This window comes from Amblyomma americanum, chromosome 1, assembly GCF_052857255.1.
Source record: "Amblyomma americanum isolate KBUSLIRL-KWMA chromosome 1, ASM5285725v1, whole genome shotgun sequence".
Lineage (NCBI taxonomy): Eukaryota > Metazoa > Arthropoda > Arachnida > Ixodida > Ixodidae > Amblyomma > Amblyomma americanum.
The window spans coordinates 207,595,455-207,604,553 of NC_135497.1; the positions used below are offsets into that span (position 1 = coordinate 207,595,455).

The 9,099-nt window shown below is 47.7% G+C and overlaps 1 pseudogene; it reads right to left on the bottom strand.

Annotated features, from left to right (window-relative positions):
- Positions 1-1,888: 1,888 nt before the first annotated feature.
- LOC144094885 (uncharacterized) lies at positions 1,889-3,608 on the bottom strand (annotated as a pseudogene).
- Between the last annotated feature and the right edge of the window lie 5,491 nt (positions 3,609-9,099).

Sequence of the window (9,099 nt, forward strand, 5' to 3'; positions counted from 1 at the left end):
CCTCTGGGACAACATCCTCCTCCTCTTCTTTCAGACCGACGTGCTAGCAATATATTGCATCGTCGCTATACCGGACGCCTAAAAGTGCTATGGTCCACCTTTTTAATGCCTCGATCGCACTTAGAGAGAATAAAAGCATTTATTCCAGAAGAAAACAGCAATTCCAGTCACTTCTATATTGTACTTCTCTTCCCCCCACCTTTCTGCCTGTCCCCTCACCTCTATCATGTAATTTCTGCAGTCTGCCTGCTATCCATTTACTTCAGCGGCCCCAGCTCACGTGCTTCCCGTAGCGATGGCAGATGCCGGGGCTAGCAAAAACCTTTTCGTTCATTTCATTATTATTTTTTAAATAGATCACTACTGCCACTACTCATAAAAAGTCCGGTGTATTTTATTTCGTTGGGTAAATTAGATCTCCGGACATCTGCCTATCACGCAGGTCGCAGCGCATGATTTGGTCCGCACACCTGGAGAGCAAATCTTTTCACCCACACAAGACTTTCTAGCCGAAGATCTCGTGCATAAAACTCGCTTTGAGAGCCTTAGCTCTTACTACTAACGTTTGTCAAGGACGCGTCTCTCTGCAATGAAGGTCAAATTAATCAAAACAGCAACCACATGACCACACTATATCACATAGCAAAAGTGGGCACGTAGCGCCTCCATTGATACCTGAACTTTGGATCCGTTATACATACAGGGTGTCTCACCTTAGGCTTTATCCAATGTTTAAAAATAGGCTTTTTTGAGTTAGAAGAGCGCATTTTTTTCGGCATAGCATCGTCAGCGATGAAATACATCAGAATACATCTAAGATGGGCTAACTAGAAGGCTGGTTGACTAATATTGAATAATTAATTTTTTAAATATTACCGTTAGGCTCCTTAATAATTGACACGGGCGTAGCTCACCGTAATTATTATCCATACCAGTTTTTATAATTTCGATAACGCAATTACCCTCGGCGCTGAGGCCCAGCAAATGTTGGCTATCTCGACGAGTTACGTGCACTGGAGAGGTTGCTTTGCCTGTTAGCGTCTCGAAAGCGCATGTATTTTGGCCCGATGTCGGCAAAGTTGGTTAGGCCACAGTGCCGAGGGAAACCGGGTTTTTGAAATTTAAAAAACTGATATAGATATTACTTACGGCGGGCTACACGCTTCTCAATATTTAAGGAGGCTAAAAATAATAGTTAGAAAGTTAATTATTCAATACCAGTTAACCAGCCTGCTAGTTAGCACACCCTAGCCCCATTCTGATCTACTTCGCCGCTCACGATGCTTTGCCGAAAAAAGCGTTCTTCTAACTCAAAAAGCCTGTTTTTAAAAATTGTGTAAAGTGTTAGGTGAAACTCCCAGTATATGTGCCAGCACAGCGGCCATTGAAGCGGGACCCCCCCCCCCCCCTCCCCGGGACCACCATTTGCACCAAATTTGGGGCCACCCGTTTGACGCAGAATGTTCGAGTACGCGAAGCTATCGACGAGTGGCAGCGTAAAACGCGGCGCGCATTCTGCTTCTGTCTATCCTCCTCTCTTATTAGTAAGAGTGATATACGGGAACGATCGTTAAAGTGCTAAGTTGTTTTTGTTAAGCCATGTGCACATGTACTTTGATAAAAGCTGCTCATCGAGGAAATTATGAAAGCGGTGGCCGGGCATACATATCGAACGTTGCTGCAGTACCGAAAAGAATTCCTCAGTTTTCACCTTTATCGACGGTAATTATTAGTGTGCTTCTTTGCACAAAACACGCATTCTCAGCACAAGTCGTATCTGATCCAATATATAAGCAGAAACATTAAGGAAGCATTTTTGTGAGCGGTGAGTGAATGGAAAAATTTTACTGTCGTAGTTAGAATAAAACATACATGCACAAAAAAGTCTTCACAACTTTAACATCTTTCTAGATAGAGGCTTTGATGTGAGCGGCTTCACTGCGTCGTTCCTGTCAGTCACCGATAACGCATAGTTCGTAAAAACAGGCCGGAAAAACTTTGTGCAGATGAGTTTCAGAAACTGGCCGTGGTGATCATTGCAAGCAAGCTCACATTTCAGTGCTCCATGTTCTGCAAGAGCATCAACTGCATTGTTGACTGCAGCTTGCAGGGGTTTTGATAAGAACCTTCTTTTGTTGTGCAACACCTCGACGTAGTTCTTGAGGGCGTACAGAACATACACGAACTGCGTTGAAGGGTAAAGGAGACCTCCTCTGTCCTGATGACGGATCAAACTGTCACTGGGCGCAGATGAGGCTGGTCGCGTAAGAAGAGCATTGCAGTTGCTGCAACCAATTTTTTCTTGAACAACGCGAGCCAAATAACCTCCTAGCATCGCAAGTGCTGCAGTGTCTGGCGCTGGTAGCAACGCTTTCTGTGTCCTCAGAAGGCCTTCGAGGAGACTTTTCGCCACCGGTGGGAACTCGTCCGCGCGCTGGGTGACTGCAGGTTTGTGTGTGCTGTTCAGGGCTCCAAGTACTTGCCTTTCTGTTTCTATTACGTTGCTATCTTGGGAAGCAGATACTAAGCCAGTTTTCAAAGCCTTCTCTACGCCAGCGAGTACCGCTCTAGCGTCTGCCTGATCATTGCTTCCAGCAGACCGCCTTAACCAGACAAAAAGCGACTCCATGGGGTCCGAAGAAAACTTTCTGGTCAATACAAACTTAAACCTTTCATTAGCAATGAGGTACTTCCACGTTTGATTTTGTCGTCATCACAAGCGCTTGATACGTTTCCTTGCTTAGGAACTGTTTCGCTTGGCAGTTACGCCGCATGTCTTCAAGATAAGAAGGACGTTGTCAGCCAACTCAGGCGTCCATCTTCGACAGAGTCATATTGTCTGCTGTCTGGCATTTTTATATGAATGTGTTGCACGCAATTGCTCGCATCCATTAGAAGAAACCAGCGGTGCATCGTGTCCATAAACATGACGGTTGGACCCACAGCTGCAAAGCTCATGTCACACTTGTGTCCGGCTTGTTCCTCGAGGAGTTGGAGCGCAGCAGTGACCAGAGGTGAGAGGACCTGGACAGCCCTTGAAACATCATTTTCTCAATGTTTGACGGAAAGACGTGCTTAGGCGTTAAAAAACGAACAGGTTTCACGATGCTCCCTTGTTGCATCTTGTAGAGGTCTCTGAGGTGGGAGGAGGAAACTCGCCGTCCTTACCGAGGTCACGGGCAAGGAATTGGGATCTCACTTTCTTAATTATGTGACATTGGTCGAATGCGAGAAACAACTTCCGTGTCGGATCTTGAAGGTGCTGTATGCATTGCGTTAAATTTCCATTACACAGCAGTTGAAAAGCAACAACGTTGATTTTTTGATTATCGGCCACAACCCGTACAATCTTAAAGCCAATTCTTTCCCCTTCTTTTAGGACGTACTTTTATCAGGGAAAACAGCTTCTGGCCAGTGCAGTTTCTCGTGAATAAATACCCCACAGGTATCCGGATTCGCACCGAAAACCCTACTAGCACAAAACAAAGAAGTGAGTTGGCTAAAACAGGATCACTACTGGCTCTGTCTTCCGTGCTGTTCCCCAGCTCTACTTCCCCCACAAATGAATCTGTCTGCTTGTTATATTGAAGCCTCTGCTGAATTCGCATCTCATCAACTACTAACGAGCACACCTTGGCCTGCTCGGCTTTTAAGCCCGTTACTTCCGCCTCAATGCGTTGCTTAACAAGGGATGTGAAGCCTACCTCGTCTGAATTGACTCCGAGGAATCTTTGCAAAGTAGAGCTGCATGACAATTTCAGGAGACCTTCTTTGCGGACGTGCTCGTACGCCCGTGTTGACAGGTTCCTTAAAATTATGCAATGACGCACAACAAGCTCGGACCAGGTTGGCCTGATTTTTGAAGTTTTTGACTTGGTCGACCAGAAGGTTTGCACCTAAGTGTTTTTCACTCGCTGCTTTGACGACGCCGGCAAAAGCAGCAGGATGACAGTCCTCTTTCAGTTGCCTTAGTTCCTCCTTGTAATTGTCCACTATTTGTTTCAGTCGCTCTATTCGGGCTTTCAAGTCCCGCTCTTTTCGTCGCCACTTCTGGCGTTCGACAACAGAAATAAAACTGCGGATGTCAGCCTGTGTCGCCTTGTTTTTTGCAGTTCTCGGTGTTGAGGCTTCCGGCTTTACCACGTGCTCATTGTTACTGATTGAGTCATCCATGTTTGCAGAGCTTTCACGTGCTGGAGACGACGTAGTTGGTGGTGGAGACCGACCGACGACGCCGACGTTGTGACAAAGGCTACTTGCATCTGTCGGCTTGGAAGCAGCACGGATCAGGGCCGGGGGGCTCGGAATGTACGCTTCCCGTTTTCGCACAACAGCATCGCTGCGCGGTCTCTTCGCAGGCGGCTGCATATATTGCGGATAGTCCAGAAAAACGCTTGGAGTCGCACCTCTTTTCAGCTTCCGGGTTTTGCATCCTTCCTTGTAGTCGCTTGAAAGGAAATGCTTGCTGCAGACGACCGAATACCGAGATGTGGTATTCGGCACCCAGTCCTTTCTAGAGATAACTTTTAACCACTGTACATGCTCTTAGTTCGTTGTCGCTTGGAATCTCGTGGAAGGAAATGCCTTCGGTTTTCCGGTTTGCGTCAGACTTACATCCCGGCACAGAGCAATAGCCATAGCACATATTAATTTAGGTTGAAAAAATGCCAACTAAGAAAGTGACCAACCACGACGTTACAAAACAGCCTACTCAGTTTATACGTCAGGTACGTGTGACTGTGGGCGAGTTGCAGAGAAAGCGCCCCTTCTTGGGTTAAGCCGCTCTCTCCCTTGGCGGCACGTGCTGCAACTTGAGGAGCAATTGCACAACACTGGATACCCTGGAACGTGGTTAAAGCTGTGAGTCACGTTGTAGGACTATGGTGACGTTCACTGGGAAGCTGCAGAGCGCAGTCCCTGTTAGTATACACGTATACAGCGGGGAGGTTTCCCTTTGTGTTGTTGATGTTGTTCGGGGTCGTTTGAACGTGCCAGGATTCCAGGAAGCGCTTGTTTGCTAACTTGTTCCGGCTCCGAGTATGCTGGTTTCGTCGAAGTTTATTGTGTGCCTTAGGGATGTTCGGTTAGAGGACTGCGCTTTCTTGCATAGTTGCCGACGTCGCTTTTTGTGTTGCCGAATTTTTTTCTTTTATATATTTTTTAGTTTCGCCGATGTAGCTTGCGTCGCAGTCGGCGCAAGGAATTTTGTAGATAATGCCTTGGGCTCTTTTTCTCCGTGGCCGATTTTGGGAACACCTGGTAAGCAAGCGCCAGCAGTGCTTGTAGACTTGGGCGCCACCTGGAGACCCCCTTTGCTCAGGATTCGGGAGATGGTTTCACTGGCACTTAGGCATAAGGCAGAGTGACGCATTTTTTGTAGTGGCGTTGACTGTTATGCGTTGATTTCTCGGTGTAATGAGCACAATGCATGTTCCCTCAGAGTCAGCCAAGGAGTGTTCTGCGATCGCGCTCCTTTCCCTGTTAATGAACAGGGCAGAACACCACGAGGAATATGAACAAGGTTGACTTCGAGAGAACCACAGCAAAAATTTGAAAGAAAACACACAAGAAAAAATTTGGTGTCGAGGCGCTCGGCGCTGCTGACTCACAATAATAAACTGGCGTTTATTTTCCAGATGATATAAAAGAGCGGTCCTCTTTGTTGTAGCCATGAATCGGTAATGGCTTAGGACGAGTTGGTCCTTTGCGAAGTAGGCAAAGCCCACGTTTATTCCGCGGCCGCCGAAACCCCTGCATGCAGCCGGCCGCAACTACGCGCACGCCCGTCCATCCAGGGCTGGCAGCTCCGCCCCGCGGAGAAACACGGCGGAGTCAGACGGCGCTTCAGCATCCTTTGACCAGGCACGGAAAAAATAGAGGAGGCTATGACCATAGCCTCCTCTATTTTGCGTGGTAGTATAGAGGCTAGAATCTATAGTGGTAGGGCCGGAGGGCGAATCCACGAACTACAGGAGCGCCACCGGAAACCAAGAAAAAGCGGAAGCTACCTTTTTCGGTCACTAACCCGCCGACAAAAAATTCTCCGCCAACACTGCCTCAGTGTTCGACTTTAGAGCGTTAGCTACGGGACCTTCAAGTGTTTACATCGGTTTGCTCAGAAAACGTGCAGAAGATCAAATCCAAACATCCGCGGATGTTTCCTTTCCAGAAACATTCCTTTAAGACACAAGCAGCGCCATCTAACTCATGGGTTTTGCACTTCTATTGCGATATTTCAGTCACCTTCGCTATATCTGGTATATTTCCTCGTTTTATCATCTAATTAATTTTAAGAAAGTGTGCATCGCAACCCGACGAATCGTTTGACATCATCCGTAGCCGCCTGCGACAAACGGTTCGGCCGGAATGGCAGTCTGGAGGTCCTCGGAATGCACGGTTTGGGGGTGGAAAGGTCGTCGTTACGAATCCCACACATATTTTGGGCTCCATCTCAATTAGTAATTTTATCCTCAGGAACATGCCAAGTCATTTGACATCACTTCGAAGAATCTGCGTCAAACGGGTGGCCCCAAATTTTATGCAAATGGTGGTCCCGGGGGGGGGGGGGGGGTCCCGCTTCAATGGCCGCTGTACTGGCACATATACTGGGAGTTTCACCTAACACTACTAGCGTATGTCCGGACCTCGTAGAGTATCTGTTACGGGTCCAATTGGACTTATTTTTGAAAATGTGGCGGAGAGTTTGAAGGATGCTTCATTCCTGCCACCGGTTGGCCCGGTATTGCACTGCCTCCGGGATCGGCCCTGTCTTTAGCGCGTCTTTACTATCCTGTCTTTCTATCCCATCTTTGAACTCTCCTACGATCTGCAAGTGGTAGCGATTGTGGCTCGGCTTGAGCTAGTGAGCAGGCCTGTGCACTTTACTTTTCTTTCTTCCTGGCAACAACTCTCTCTCTCTCACCTAACACTACACAATTTTTAAAAACAGGCTTTTTGAGTTAGAACGCTTTTTTCGGCCAATGGCATCAAGCAGGCGTGCAAAGCAGCTGAGGAGGAAGTGGAATTAGATGAGGAACAAAACTGGGTTGACAGCCACATGAGACAACTGTGGCAAAAGAAAAAAGAGGCAGAAACCGAGCTCGCCCAAAAAAGGGGCAACCGTAACCTGAGAAGGAGAATAGCTGCTCTCAACAAGGAAATTGAGAGCCATGCCCAAGCACTAAATAGACAACATTGGAACGACATCTGCGATAGACTAGACGGCCAATTAAGCTCCGTCACCACCTGGAAACCATTGCGACACCTCCTGGACCCAGGCAGCACCAAAGCTGAGACCAGGAGAAAAATGCAAAGACTAACCCACAATTTCCAGGGATCGGAGGAGGAGATGATCAACCAGATAAAAGAGAGGTACATAGGGGAAACAAACACCGAAACATTGCCTGACTATAGCGGCGAAAACAACGAGGAGCTAGACCAACCAATCTCCATAAGAGAGGTCCAAGCGGCCTTAAACAAGCTCCGCGGAAAAACTGCGGCTGGCCCAGATGGGATCAGCAATAAGATGCTTAGAAATCTCGATGACGACTCCTTCCAGCAACTAACAGCATTCATTCAAAAGTGTTGGGAACAGGGGGAGATACCCGAGGAGTGGAAAACAGCAAATCTAGTCCTCATCCCCAAACCTGGAAAAGAACTCAAACTTGAGAACCTTAGGCCAATATCGTTAACCTCCTGTGTAGGCAAGCTCATGGAGCACGTCATACAGAATAGGCTCAACGGATACTTGGAAGGTAAGGAACTCTACCCAGACAGCATGGTCGGATTCAGACAACAACTGTCCACAAACGATGTCATGCTACAAATCAAAGAACAAGTATTGGAAAGGAAGACTAGCGACTCGAGAGTCATAGTGGGGCTTGACGTTAGCAAAGCGTTTGACAACGTCAAACACCAAGTGATCCTGTCGCACCTCAATCACCTAAATGTAGGACTCAAGCTATACAACTATATCAAAAGCTTCCTCACGGACCGAACGGTAAACATAGAAATCGGGGGCACAATAAGAAAAAACATTATGCTAGGCAACAAGGGAACACCGCAGGGATCGGTGCTCTCTCCTATTCTTTTTAACATTGTAATGATCGGGCTGCCAGAACGACTCAGAAAGCTAGAGGGCCTCTGCCACACTCTCTATGCTGATGACCTCACCCTTTGGGTTGACAGAGGGGGGAGCGATGGGCAAATAGAAGACACCCTACAAAGGGCAATATGGGAAACGGAAAGCTATCTGAGACCCATAGGGCTAAAATGCTCACCGGAAAAGTCGGAGATGCTAATCATGAGCCAGCAGCAGGTTAATATCCAGCTCCTGGTCAACAACACCCCGGTCCCAAGGGTGGACAAGATCAGGATACTGGGTATGGGGATACAACAAAATGGGAGAAACACCGAAACAATAAACCGACTTGAAGCCACGACCAACCAAACATGCAGGCTTCTCAAGAGGATAGCAAACAAAAACGCGGGGATGAAGGAGGCGAACCTACTTAGGCTTGTTCATTCTTTCATTATTAGCCGAATCACCTACACTATCCCGTACCTAAAGACAACTAAAGCAGAGAGAGACAAGGTAGACATTCTGATCAGGAAAGGGGTAAAAACTGCCCTAGGTTTACCAGCGTGCACATCAACCGAGACGATCCTCCACCTAGGAGTGTCGAACACACTAGAGGAAATGTGCGAGGCTAAACTCACGGCACAATATGTCAGACTAACTGGCAGCAAAACGGGCAGATCCATCCTTAGGAAACTGGGCTACCAAAACCCAGAATCACGAGAGGGGATAATCACCATCCCCAAAGAGATTGCCAACAAATTAAGGATACCCCCCATCCCAAGAAACATGCACCCCATACACAACGAGGAACGCAGGAGAAGCAGAGTCCAAAGACTCCAAAGCTCCCTCCTCCAAAAACAAGGGGTTGTGTACACCGATGCGGCAGAGTACCCAGAAAGCCACTACGCTGCAGTAGTAGTGAGCGGCAAAGGCGAGCTAATCTCAGGCTGTAGCGTAAGACACTCTTCACCAGAGGAGGCAGAGATGGCGGCGATTGCCCTGGCAATCACAAACCCATC